Source organism: Stenella coeruleoalba (assembly GCF_951394435.1).
Source record: "Stenella coeruleoalba genome assembly, chromosome: 3".
Classification (NCBI taxonomy): Eukaryota; Metazoa; Chordata; class Mammalia; order Artiodactyla; family Delphinidae; genus Stenella; species Stenella coeruleoalba.
This window is the reverse complement of record NC_137148.1, coordinates 121344214-121358940: the sequence shown is the minus strand read 5'-3', so window position 1 is coordinate 121358940 and position 14727 is coordinate 121344214. Positions and strand designations below refer to the sequence as shown.

At 37.6% G+C, this 14727-nt stretch overlaps 1 protein-coding gene across 12 annotated transcripts in view; it reads left to right on the top strand.

Annotated features, from left to right (window-relative positions):
- Positions 1-14727, top strand: part of PRELID2 (PRELI domain containing 2) — a 764348-nt gene that overhangs the window by 531722 nt on the left and 217899 nt on the right. For all 12 annotated transcript variants that reach the window (XM_079916212.1, XM_079916216.1, XM_079916209.1 and 9 more), the window contains one exon: positions 6079-6176. The gene's annotated coding sequence lies outside the window, so the exon portion shown is untranslated. The remainder of the gene's footprint in view (positions 1-6078; positions 6177-14727) is intronic.

The window sequence follows — 14727 nt, the reverse complement described above, 5'->3', positions numbered from 1 at the left end:
CTCTGCCGTAGTTATTTCCACTATTTTATCTTCCAGGTCACTTATCCGTTCTTCTGCCTCAGTTATGCTGCTATTGATCCCATCTAGAGTACTTTTAATTTCATTTATTGTGTTGTTCATCATTGCTTGTTTCATCTTTATTTCTTCTAGGTCTTTGTTAACTGTTTTTTGCATTTTGTCCATTCTATTTCCAAGATTTCGGATCATCCTTACTATCATTATTCTGAATTCTTTTTCAGGTAGACCGCCTATTTCCTCTTCATTCGTTAGGTCTGGTGCATTTTTATCTTGCTCCTTTATCTGCTGTGTGTTCTTCTGTCTTCTCATTTTGCTTATCTTACTGTGTTTGGGGTCTCCATTTTGCAGGCTGCAGGTTCATAGTTCCCGCTGTTTTTGATGTCTGTCTCCAGTGGCTAAGGTTGGTTCAGTGGGTTGTGTAGGCTTCCTGGTGGAGGAGACTAGTGCCTGTGTTCTGGTGGATGAGGCTGGATCTTGTCTCTCTAGTGAGCAGGTTCACGTCTGGTGGTGTGTTTGGGGTGTCTGTGGCCTTATTATGATTTTAGGCAGCCTCCCTGCTAATGGGTGGGGTTGTGTTCCTGTTTTGCTAGTTGTTTGGCATAGGTTGTCCAGCTCTGTGGCTTGCTGGCCATTGAGTGAAGCTGGGTGCTGGTGTTAAGATGGAGGTCTCTGGGAGATTTTCGCCGTTTGATATTATGTGGAGCTGGGAGGTCTCTTGTTGACCAGTATCCTGAAGTTGGCTCTCCTACCTCAGAGGCAGAGCCCTGACTCCTGGCTGGAGCACCAAGAGCCTTTCATCCACACGGCTCAGAATAAAAGGGAGAAAAAGTAGAGAGAATTAGTAGAAGTATGAGGAAAGAAAGAAGGAAAGGAGGGAAGGAAGGAAGAAAGAAAGAAAGAAAGAAAGAAAGAAGCAAAGAAGGAAAGAAAGGAGGGAGGGAGGGAGGGAGGAAGGAAGGAAGGAGGGAAAGAAGGAAAAAAGACAGAAAGAAAGAAGATACAGTAAAAATAAAATAAAGTATAATAAAGTTATTGAATTAAAAAATTCTTATTTAGAAAAAAAAAAAGGGATGGATAGAACCTTAGAACAAATGTTGGAAGCAAAGCTATACAGACAAAATCTTACACAGAAGCATACACATTCACAAAAAGAGGAAAAGGGAAAAAAATCATAGATCTTGCTCCCAAAGTCCACTTCCTTAATTTGGGATGATTTGTTGTCTATTCATGTATTCCACAGATGCAGGGTATATCAAGTTGATTGTGGAGCTTTAATCTGCTGCTTCTGAGGCTGCTGGGAGAATGATTGTAGAGTATATTAATAAAAGGGAGGATTTAAAACACAGTTATAACCTTCTAAATTTATTTATCTTTCAAGATTAGAGAAAACAAATTATAAGTCATACAATAAAAATTACAATTAAAAAAACTATAGCAAAATATAAAATTCAGAGTCAGATAAGATACAGGTAGTAAAGGATTACTGGAAAAGCAATAGGAGTAAATTACATAAATTTCCGTTATTAAAAATTAGAATCTCAGATACAAATAAAGAGCAAATTCACAATGTTAAGTTTTTAAGTGTCATAATAATATTATGTAGGACACTTGTCCTTAGTTTTGATTGACTAGAAATGATATAGCAACTTACTTTGAAATGATGCAGAAAAGAAATTAAAACTATATGGCAAAATCTTAATCACTGTTGAATCTATGTGGTAAATGTAAGTATAATGTATTATTCTTTATACTCTTCTGTATTTTTGAAAATTTTAAAAATACAAAGTTAGAAAAATAAAAAATAAATGTCCCTTCAAAACCCCTCTAACTCTTTCAGTTACTTTCTTGAAAATTTGCCACAGTCTTACTAATTTTGAAATTTGTAACGCTGTATTCCTAAAGTGAATAAATAACTCTTAAGTTGTCTCTAGTAGATGAAAAACAGATTTTGTTCTTTCCATTTTTTTGGAAAAATGGGAGTGAATGCTAATGGGTAGGGAGTTTCCTTTCTGGGGCGATGAAATATTCTACAGTCGATTGCGGTGGTGGCTGTACAACTGTGAATATACTAAAAAACCATTGAACAGTACACTTTAAAGGGGTGAATTGTAGGGTATGTAAATTGTATTTCAATAAAACTTATTTTAAAATAGTGGCTCCTTTAGGTTTAGCAAGCAACTAAACTAAACAAATTTTATAAGACTGCTTACATGAAAATGAAAGATTGAGTAAGGCAAAGAATGCACGGCTAGGCAGAGATACACAACATGTGTTTCAAGCCTATGAAAAGCAGAGGGGATTCAGTCCCAGCAGTGCTGCTTAGTAGAGCTGTGTTCTCAGCTGAGTAACTATTTTGGCATCTCCCTTTCCTTATCCATGACAAAGGTCTCATGGTCCTTGCCTATTTCAAATATCCCCTAACTATAAAATAATATAATTTAAAATGCTTTGGTCAACTGTACAGTACTATGTAGTGTACTCTAATTACTTATGGCCAGGGTAGTCAACCTGTCAGTTGGAAAAGAGACACTTTGAAATGGCCACCAGAAGAGCTCTAGGGTACTGAGTTCTTAATGGTCACCAGTTCCCCTACTTACTAAAAAATGGGGGCTAGCTCAGAGAATTTTTTCAGATTTATTTCTTTATGATATTACACTATACCCTGGTACTTCAACAAACCATTTGACCTTTCTCAGTTTTTAAACCATGAGACTAGCCAAGTAATGTGATGCTGTGACTTTTCGGGGGGTGAGAAGTGGGAGAGAAACAAGATGAATATTCTTCTGCATACCCAGTCACAGAGTCATGCCACCTACTATGGAAGTGAAAATACATCCTCTCTGCTGCCATTCCAAATGAGCCCACCTTCCAGCCTCTTTCCTGCCAATACCGCCTCATGGTAGCCTGCAATAGTCATTGTAATTTGGCTGGACAGAACAAAGGGGCTATTGTCTGAGAACAGATGCTGGAGAAGTTTTGCCAAATTGTGCATTCTCAGGTGAACAGGTTTTCACAAATGGAGCGTTAATCACAATTCTCTGACAGTATCAATTATGGAAGCAGACCAAGAATAAACCTGCAAATAAGAAGAGCCCTTTCCTCCTCTCTCATTAAGAATGCAAGCATACTGGAAATGCAAAGGAATACAAAATTGCTGGAGGATAGACATCTCCAGCAGAGAAAAAACTTCATTGTCTCTAATTTTCTTTATAATCAAAAAAATTTTTAACCTTTTTTTTTTAACCAGATGAGTATTTAGCAGCCATGCCTTTAAATATATATATTGTATTAACTTCCTGTTACATTATATATTTTTGTTTCATAGCATTACCTAGTACCTTGCTACCTACAGTGGGGTTTTATAGTCTGGTAACCCCAGAATTACTTGGAAACTTGTAAAAGTGCAAAATCGCTGTCGCTTTTCAGAGCTATCAAGTCCAAAACTCCATTTTACTTAGGAGATTGGTATGCACATTAAAGTGTGAAAAGCACTACTCTAGAATATAAGCTTCCAGAGAGTGGGCATGCCATATCTTTCTGTGTTCTTCCATCTCATAAAACACCTGGGTTAATGGGAACCATTCAACCTGCTGGACTGCATGAAATATGATCAGAGTGTTCCTTTATCAGTCTGTTTAGCTCTAAGCATAGTGGAATTTGTGTTATTACATAGGGACATTCATGTGGCAGGCAAAATACTATGTGTTCACAGCAAATACGGTATTAAAAGCTACATTTCCCAGCTACCCTTGCAAAAATCAAGGCCTTGGACTGAGTACTGGCCACTGGGGTAGGTCAATGGATAGAAGATGTGCCCCAGTACTTACGGAACCCTCAGGATTGATTGTATAGTCTGTGGGGCCCCCGTGAAAAATGAAAATGTGAGGCCTTTTACTCAAAAATGAAAGTTTCAAGATAGCTATAGCTGAGCATTAAACCAAATATAGGCCCTTCTAAGTGGGGAATGGATGGGTGGATGGGGGCTGTGCTACTACCCAGGATGCATGCCATGGAGCCCCTCTCGCTCTTCTCTGGCCCTGGAAACTCGTAAACTCCTGTGTGGGATTGTAGCATTATAAGATGCTAGAGTCTCTGTGAGCTTGTGTCCCGGAGTGACCATGGAGATCAGAGCCCTTACCAACACTTTTTGGACATATAGTGAATGAGAAATAAACCTTGGTTTCTGCACACCACCAAGATTTCAGAGTTAATTTGTTTCTGCCTCAGTAGTGGTTTTGAAGTGTTAAAAAAAACACAACAACCCAGAAACCAAAAACTAAAAAGAAGAAAAAAAAACAACAACAAAATAATTTAGCGCGTTTTGACTTATACATCTGGGTTGTTGCCCATCACAGATGAATCAAATTGAGAGGAGGAGGTTAAAACTTAGAGACTTATGGGGTTAAGGTAGGAAAGGTTGGCATGGAGAACAGAATAATTGGAATACCCAGGCTAGTAATAAAAGGAAAATATTCAAGGGAGGATTGGAACGTTTATTTTGAGAGAGTTTGAGGAAGAGAGAAAGGGAGAGGAAGGGAGCCTTCCTCTGACACCTTTTTTCCTGTTGCTATTGAAGAAAAGTTATCTGGTAATCATGGAGAGTGAGAGTTAGAATTTATGAAGATGCATTTTGAAATAACTACTGCTGGAAACTTCCTAGGAAACCAATAGGAGATGAATAAGAGGATGTGTGTCAGAAACGATCATGATGAATGTAACCTTTGGTGGGGTCGAGAAATCCAATAGATGGAGCTAGAGATGACAGAAGGAAGAGGTGACCCAGCATCATGAATCAGAAAAGGTAGTTTGAGTTAAATTTTACAGAATATCTATCATCTCTATAGTTAAGGATTGATTGCTCCATTAATATAAATCATGACCATTTTGACAGTTTCAAATAGGTCCACAGACTCTCACATGGTCATTGTCACTTGGATAAGGGCATCTGGACACTCAGAAATTCTTCCAAAAGTGGCATTTTCTTTGGTTAAAATTACCATAGTGTGGATAATGACAAACAATCTTTGAAGTTGATATTGTAAGGAAAAATACAAATATCAAACAGACTAGGCTAGAGTCATCATATTCTCTTCTACCCAAACTATTACATAGGAAGTCAATTGAAAACTGGATTACTAACTGATTAAATTTCCCCCAAATGAATAACGACAATTATAAACACTTACTAAGTGCTCACTCTGTGCCAGGTACTCTTCTAAATGTTTTACATGTATTCCTTTAATTCTCACCACAAGCCTAGAAGCAAGATGCCATTATAATCGCCATTTTTGCCAGATGAGTAAGGTGAGGCAAAGAAAGACTGAGTAATATATCTAAAGCCACATGAATAGTAAGTGGTTAAGCCGTGATTTAAACTGTTTGTCCATGCTCTGATTTGGGGGTTAAGAGAAGCAGTCTGGTATCATATCATTTGGTAAAAACACATGACTGCAGGCTGACCGGGGCAACCAGCCTTTTCCTTAGGTAAGCTACAGGGAAGCTGTTTTCTTACAAGGCTTCTGAGAGAGGCAGGATGGCTTCATGGTTTCAGAGCATAGGTGTTGAAGTCACACTTTTGGGGTCATATCTTTGCTCTACCCTCTTGATCTCATATAATTTGTGCAAATTGCTAAACCTTTTGTTTGTTCCCTGAGCTATAAAATGTGGAGCTCATAGGGTTGTTGTAAAGATTAAGTGAGCTAGGAAGACGGAGCCCAGTACTTGGCATGTTAAGAACTCAGTCGACATTAGCTACTATTACTAGTGAGCATTGAACTGGATCAGAGGCAATTACAGATTATTTTATTAGGTCCATCTCATACCATTGTCAGCAAACCCTCTTTAAACACTCAATGCAACTGGTTCCCTAAGTTACAGGGTCTCCTGTTTGCCAGCAGGGCAAAGTTCTGTTTAGCCTAACTATTAAATCCTTCTGCAGTTCTGCACCAATTTTTTTTTCTGCCCTTAGTTTTTGCTCTTCTCCAGCATCAACACTTCAATACAGTCCCTCAAAGAAGCCCCCGTGTCTTTACCCATGTCATTTTTCTTTTTATCTTTCAGATCTAGCTTGGATGTCCCCTCTTCATGAACTCTGCTCAGAACACCCTGTTCTACAGTAATGCCCTTTCTCTTCAGAGATTCAAGAACATCAATCTCTGGTAATATTCCTTGTGTTGATTAATTCTTACAGCTTTTTTTCTCTTCTTTATGTTTGCTGACAAATGCAGAGGAGAGATAAAGCCCCAGGCATCAAATACTACATTTTAATGCAACTGATTAAGCTCTATTATTTGACATGGCCACTTTGAGGTAGAGATATTTTCATGTGTCAAAGTGTAAGAACAACTTCTAATGATCCAGTTTTAGATACAAAACAGTTCTCAGACCTTTACTTCATCCCTACTGCCTAAGACATTCCTGAGCCCTATTCCGTTCTCTGAGTGGGGTCACGGATTGATTGGGGCCTAGGGAATGTCTGTTTTGCCTCTTAATTTAGATAAAGGAAAAAAAAAATAATGGCATCAAAATGTCTCTGTGATCAACATGGCTTTGTGAAGACAGCTTTGTAAAAACAACAGTGCCTTTCAGAAAGTGTTCACATCCTATTTGACTCCTTAGTTGCCACCACCCATTTTTGAGTTCTTTCTAGAAGCTATATTTCAGTGCCCACAATATGTTAAGGCTCAGCTTGAAGTGCTGAAATTAATAAATGTTAAATAAATGTTTGCTGAAATAAGAGTACATTATCTTAGACAAAGGAATACCTTCCAACTCCTTAATTTAAAATATGTGTTTCTCATAACTCAAAAAGAGTCATGTACCACAATGTTCATTGCAGCACTATTTACAATAGCCAGGACATGGAAGCAACATAACTGTCCATCGACAGATGAATGGATAAAGAAGATGTGGCACATATATACAATGGAATATTACTCAGCCATGAAAAGAAACAACATTTAGTTATTTGTAGTGAGGTGGATGGACCTAGAGTCTGTCATACAGAGTGAAGTAAGTCAGAAAGAGAAAGACAAATACTGTATGCTAACACGTACATATGGAATCTAAAAAAAAAAAACGGTTCTGAAGAACCTAGGGGCAGGACAGGAATAAAGACGCAGACTAGAGAATGGACTTAGGACACGGGGAGGGGGAAGGGTAAACTGGGACGAAGTGAGAGAGTGGCATGGGCATATATACACTACCAAATATAAAATAGATAGCTAGTGGGAAGCAGCCACGTAGCACAGGGAGATCAGCTCGGTGCTTTGTGACCACCTAGTGGTGTGGGATAGGGAGGGTGGGAGGGAGATGCAAGAGGGAAGGGATATGGGGATATATGTATACGTGTAGCTGATTCACTTTGTTATACAGCAGAGACTAACACAACAGTGTAAAGCAATTATACACCAATAAAGATGTTAAAAAAAAATCTACATTATCTACCTACTTATGCACCTACCTATCTACCTATCTGTTATCTGTCCATTTATCTTGATAGATATGTAGATAAGTAGGTCTATACGATGACAGAGTAATCAGCATTAATTTGTAAGAACATTCTTGTCAGTGTGCCTACAGTACCCTGCAATATAGTTAGAAGAAATTCAACTTGGAATTATAATGTGTGAAAACTGAAAAGTAAGGACAGGCCATAAAAAATGTTTTAAAAGATATCACATTACAAAAAAGGAAGGCAAAGTGACCATTACAGCAGAGGAGATTGATGATTCTTTCTGTAGCTTAACTCTTTGTCGACTAGCACATCTATTTTGCTCCTAGAGGTATGTTTTTAGCACTAAATCACAGAGCCATCCATACAGACAGGATATATATGTACATATCCTAGAACTGCTGGGCATTCAGGTTCTACGCTTGTCTCTAAGAATAATGGCTAAGATAGGTAAGGGGCCATCAGTCATCTTGAGACACCTGGTGCCCTCTCTCAGTCTGATAATGGCTCATGCCTGCTGGGTAGCATAGTTAGTGGTGGCATTTATGAGAGTTTATTACTGCCTTCTCCCTTCAAAAGACACCTCATTCACTGCTGCACTTCTCACTTTAACTGGGCTGAACACACACAGAGCTCTAGAGCAAGGAACGGTTAGGGGAAATCATATGTTAAACAGACAGACCCGAGAATGTGGGGTTCAGACTACCTCTGCCAGGAGCCCTGGTAAATGATCACACATAAATGTTCAGGTCAAGGCTGTTTTTCAGAGTTTTGGGAAAAGCGCCAAAAGCAAATGGGATCTGAGCTAATATCCCCCTTTTTCGTGCCCTGATGGTCCTGCTGGTTCTGATGGTCCAGTTCCTATGACTCACATTCCCTGCTGAGGATACATGGGCTACTGTTGGGTACAGTTATCAGAGCATCTCTCTGGTTCCTACCAGGGCCCTCCACACTGAACTGAAATGATCTGGGGACTCAATCTCAGATGGTTGTATTCCAAATGGAGCTAATGAACACTTGCTGGGTGTAGGTGGAGTCAGTTGAGTAGGCGTGTCACACACAGAGGACTGGGAGACTCTGGAGTAGGTGGGGGTGGGTCAGATTTGACATATTGGGGGTGAGATGTAGTCTCCTTTTAGCAGAGTTACAGAGCATCTTTAGCAAGTATATCAGACTCAGTTTAAATGTCTTCCTAGATTCACTTGGCCCTATCCACCCACAAAACTTAGCTGCTTGTGTCATGGAGAGATAGGCCACCAGCTCTCTGAGCTCCCTTCAGGGTGAGGACTGAGCTCTGGCCTGGGCTCCATTGTACCTGCTGCAGAGGGAGGTCTGCAGCCTCCTGCACCCAGGACTACCCCAACCAGACCCAGGAAGCGGTGGCTTCTCACATTGCATCAACATGAGATGAAGCATCATGCCTAAGGCCATGGGGTCTGGCTTCCCCTGCAGTTGCCTGGAAGGACTAAACAACGGAAGATAAATAACAGAAATAAAGGAAAGTTTACACTGTGTGTGGCAATTTCTAACCAGGTTCTCTGTTAACAATTGCAAAGCCTGGTAAAACTACTAAGATCATATGCAAATATGTAAAAGTTATAGACCAAATTAACCAACGGTAAAACTAAAATAAGTCATATAGCTCCATCTTACTCCACTCACAAAAATTAACTCAAAAAGACTTAAATGATATGTATATGTATAACTGATTCACTTTGTTATAAAGCAGAAACTAACACACCATTGTAAAGCAATTATACCCCAATAAAGATGTTAAAAAAAAAAAAAAGACTTAAATGTAAGACCTGAAACCATGAAACTCCTGGAAGAAAGCATAGGAAAAAATTTCCTTGACATGGCAATGAATTTTTGATTGCAGAACTTAAGGCACAAGCAACAATATCAAAAAATAAACAAGTAGGACTGCATCAAGGTAAAAAGCGTCTGCACAACAAGAAAACAGTCAACAAAGTGAAAAGACAACCTATGGAATGGGAAAAAAATATTTGCAAATCATATATCTGTTAAGGGGTTAATGTCCGAAATATGTAAAGAACTCATACAACTCAATAGCAAAGTAAAACCAAATAATCCAATTAAAAAATGGGCAAAGACCTAAATTTTTCCAAAAACAGATGTAAAATGGCCAATAGGTACATGAAAAGATGCTCAACATCTTTAATCATCAAGGAAATGCAAACCAAAACCACTATGAGATATCACCTCACGCCTGTTAGAATGAGCATCACCAAAAAGACAAGAGGTAAGAAATGCTGGCAAGGATGTGAAGAAAACTGTTGTGCACTATTGGTGGGATTGTAAACTGGTACAGTCACTGTGGAAAACATTATGGAGAATCCTCAAAAAATTAAAAATAGAACTGCCATATGATCAGCCACCCCACTTCTAGGAACATATCCAAAGAAAAGAAAAGCACTAACTCCAAAAGATATCTATACCACCATGTTCATGGCAGCATTATTTACAATAGCCAAGACATGAAAACAACCTAAATGTCCATTGATGGATGAATGGATAAAGCAGTTGTGGTATATATATACCCAATGGAATATTATTCAGCCATGAAAAATGAAGAAATCCTGCTGTTTGTGACAGCACGGGTGGATCTTGAGGGCGTTATGCTAAGTGAAATAAGTCAGACAGAGAAAGATTAATACCATATGATCACAATTATGTGTGGAACCTAAAAAAAAAGTCAAACTCAGATGAGATTTGTGGTTATTAGAGGCAGGGAGTATGGGGAGGGGGCAGTGGAGGAAGGTGGTCAAAAGGTACAAACTTCTGTACCTTGTAAGATAAGTACTAGGAATGTAATGTACCACATGATGAATATAGTTAACATTGCTGTATGATATATAGGAAAATTGTTAACAGTAAACCCTGAGAGTTCTCATCACCAATTCTTTTTTGCAAGAGATGAGATGATGGATGCTAACTAAACTTATTTTGGTAATCATTTCACAATACAGTATAAGTCAAACCATTACGTTGTACACCTTAAACTTATAGAGTGATACATATCAACTATATCTCAGTGAAACTGAAACTTATATCTCCTACCTTGAAAGCATTACTTTTATAATAACAATATTAAAAATATGAATCAAGTTGTATTATTTATATGAATTAACATTGATAAAATATCAAAGATGCTAAATTTAATAACTGTGACACGTATCTAGGTAATCTATTGATGGACAGGTGATATTTTGATAAGTATTAAAAATGCAGGTGTATATGTAATTTATAAGTTAGTATAATATTTATTTTTGCTTTATACTTAGATTTGCTGAAATCAGAAAAACCTAATTATTATAATCAAGATTTTTATATAAGTTGGGTTGAACTCATAATAGTACTCTAAAAGATTAAAGAATAAAATAAGGTATACTCAAGTGTACACAACTTGAGTGTATTTTATCAAAGAGTAGATTAAAATAAATGTAAAATAAAACTATTTTCACTTATGTTTTCAAAAAGATTGTTTTCTTTGAAATAACTAATATAAAATTAGTTATTTATTTTTCTATTAAAGTTAAAAGGAAAACACAAATCAAGTATTAAGTTTTGCTTAGTTAAATCTTAAAATATTTATTTCATTTAAAAATTTTGATTAAATCATTAAATATTTTTATTAAACAAAAGTACTTTCCGTGGGAGTGTTCAAATTTCATCTAGTTGCGAGTGTAAACAATCAGTAATATTCACCTATTTTATATTCAGATCTACATGTAATTTATACAAATTTAAGCGGCATATTCATTGTTTACTATTGCAAAATATCTTTAAACCGCCATATGTCACTGTTGCAAACACTACAAAATTGTATAACACTCTGCATTGTATTCACTTATGCATCAGCAGTGGCCCACCACAGGCTCTGAATAAAGATGATTCATAGGATAAGAGATGCAGAAAAGTATTTCCCTGGGGCCTGTGTGGTATCAGCTATGAGACTGACTCTTTAGGGTTAAGGGTTGCTCTGTGCCAGAGCTGAGTGCCCGTGTGTTTGGTAATAAATTCCTATTTTGGTGAGTGGTTATGCTTGGCAGGACCTTTAATAAAATAAGTTCAAGGCAGAGGCCTCTCTTGGCTTGACCGATGAAAGACAGGAGAAGAGAGTAAGCCCACTTCCCTTTCTCCCACTAATTTTTTATTATTTTATTAATATTGTGATGATTAGTGGTTACACGTGATTTGCCTGGAAGTGACCAGTTGTATGTTCACTGTGGTACGTTACCCTCAGCTGTGCTGCATACCCCTACTGTAAAGACACCCTGTGTTTTCCTTCCAGAGAACTGACTCTTTCCTTGGGGTAGAAAGGACAGTCATCTGAAAATAGAGTTGCATCTTTGAACCAGTCATTCTTTCTATAGCAGCATCTTTTGCTTGCAGAGGTACCTGCTGCCACTGATTTCTGAATCTTTGATTGGTTCTACAGTGCAGATTGGTTTGCTTTTCCATTTTTCCCACTGCCAGCTTATTTCACATTTGCATATCTATTAACTCAATTGCTACTCATCCTTTTGCTTTCCAACTTCCAAAAGTTTGTTCCTGTCATCTCTTGGCATATTCTTTTTATCTCTGGGTCTATATTTATGCTGTTAAAAATCCCTTTACTGTCATTTTCAGTGAAGTTTCCAAAGTTAGTGGAAATAGTTTTATGTATTCAATCTGCCATCATTCATGACAGTGTAGTTTATCATAGTTATAAATTAGGAAACTTCTACATGTCCTCAATAGAAGATGGATTAATTATTAGTACTCCCAAAGTCACTTATTCATTCAACAAATATTATCTGAGTCTCTACTATGTCAGGTGCTGTTTTATATTATCTAAGTAAAATGCACTGATGGTTTTATTTACAAAACTTCTTAAGTAATATAGAGAGATACTCATAAAATTAGTATAATATGTTTTTAAAAAGAAGGATAAGGCCTATGTATACCCTATGACTTTCATTGTAAAAAACTATATAACATGCATAACTTTACTAAAAATTAAGGAAAGATTCCTAAGGCTCTAAAAACCTCCTGCTAAATTATCTTCTAAAATGGGTTTTCCAGCTAAACCTCATGCAGTGGTGAGTGGGAGTACCAAAGGTGATTTCTTCTAATGCAAATGAAATGAATTATGCTAAATAAACTACTTGTTAACAAAATTCCACAATTTCATCCCAATAATGAAATTTAAGGAGATTAAAGTAGCACTCTCCTATGTTTCATGTCTTTTCTATACTATATAGAGAGAAATGTGTCCCATGAGGGCAGACCTACTTTGATCCCACAGAATGTGAATCTTTAAATGTGAGAATGACCCAGTGAACATAGTCTTGGTGTCTGGAAGTCGAAGGCTTAAATCTCAGCACTTATATAACTTTAATATTGAGAAAATGGGGCAGTGATGCATATTGGAAAGACTATATGCTTTGGAGTCAGAGTTACATGGGTTAAAATCTGGGCTCTAACACGTACTACTTATATGCCCCTGAGCAGATTAATCAAACTGCATCTTAGTTTTGGCATCTCCATAACAGGAATGATTAAATTCATTCCAAAATTTTGCTATAAAAATGGACAGAAATAAAATATTTATCTTGTCTAGCATAGTCATGATACAAACAAGATATATGCATGGGGGGAAACTATTAAAATATTGAGTGCTTGTCTCTGAAAGGTGGAGTTACGCATACATTTTTGTGTGACTTTGGACAAGTTACTTCACCTCTCAAAGGCTTAATTTCCTTTACTATATAAAGTGAATAATTATAGTGATAATGCTTTCAGAGGATTGTTAATGAGAATTTGATTCATAAAATTTTTTATAAATTTATTTATTTTTGGCTGCATTGGGTCTGTTGCTGCGCATGGGCTTTCTCTAGCTGTGGTGAGTGGGGGCTACTGTTTGTTGCGGTGTGCAGGCTTCTCATTGCGGTGGCTTCTCTTGTTGCAGAGCACGGGCTCTAGGCGCACGGGCTTCAGTAGTTGTGGCTCGTGGGCTCTAGAGAACAGGCTGAGTAGTTGTGGCTCACGGGCTTAGTTGCTCCGCGGCATCTGGGATCTTCCTGGACCAGGGCTCGAACCCGTGTCCCCTGCATTGGCAGGCGGATTCTTAACCACTGCGCCACCAGGGAAGTCCGCTTCATAAAATTTTGCAAATAAAGTATTGGGATACCACATGGCATGTATTAGGTGCTCAGTATATGTTAGCCATTATGTGTTATCTTTATTTCTTTCGCTCTATTTTGCCAATTTTCGATAAGTAGCCTACTTTATTTTCTTAATCAGAAACAACTTTACTGTTTTTAGAAGAAAATGTCCTTTTACCTCCATATTTCCAAATGGAAGCCAAATTAGGAAGGTAAAAATAAAGCAGCGTATCAGTTCAATCGCACTCTGATGACAGTCACTGAATATAATTATACAGCTCCAACAGAGGTATCCTGAGTGCTAGAGAATGAATACAAAGACACACAGCACTGACGATCATTTCCAGTAAACTCACTTGTCCCTGAATACATCCTTGGGGTTTTACAGGACAAGCATCATCATCATCATGAAATGAAGCCCTTTTAATTGTAACAATAAAGTAGTCCCTTCAAGTTGGTGCTGTTACACTTTTCGTAATCAGTGGAAATTCAATTAATCCAGTTAATTAAACGTTGGTGAATCCAGAGTGAATTCTATTAATGAATGTTTCTGTATAAAGATATAGCAGACCACACAGTGCTTTCCATCAAGCTCGCAGATGGCTGCCCAATTGTAGCTGCCACATTTCCCACGTCACTCAGAGAGAAAGAAAGAAAGATACAGTAAACTGTGATTCCCAGCCCAGGGTTTACAGATGTGATCTTAGGAGACCATTAAATCACTATAAGAATTTAAAACAAGCTTAATTTCTATTAGATTATAGTGTAAAAGCAATATAAGACTCTGAGTGTTCTGGATGATGACCTAAATGAAGCACTGCCACACAATTTTAGTGTCCACTATTCTCATGTGCTTGTAATCATATCAGGGTTATGTGGTTAACTTAAGGGAGTGGTGTTGACGTCACCATTTCTGTTAGGTGAGCATCAGAAACAACCTTTAAGCACCACCTCTATACTGAGATGTAGCTTATATTGTATTTTTCTCCTTTTCTATGAGGGTGCTTTACAAACGTTTTTCAACTCTGACAACATTATAAAGATGTCCATACTGACAACATTATAAAGATTATTGTTGTCAAGTCC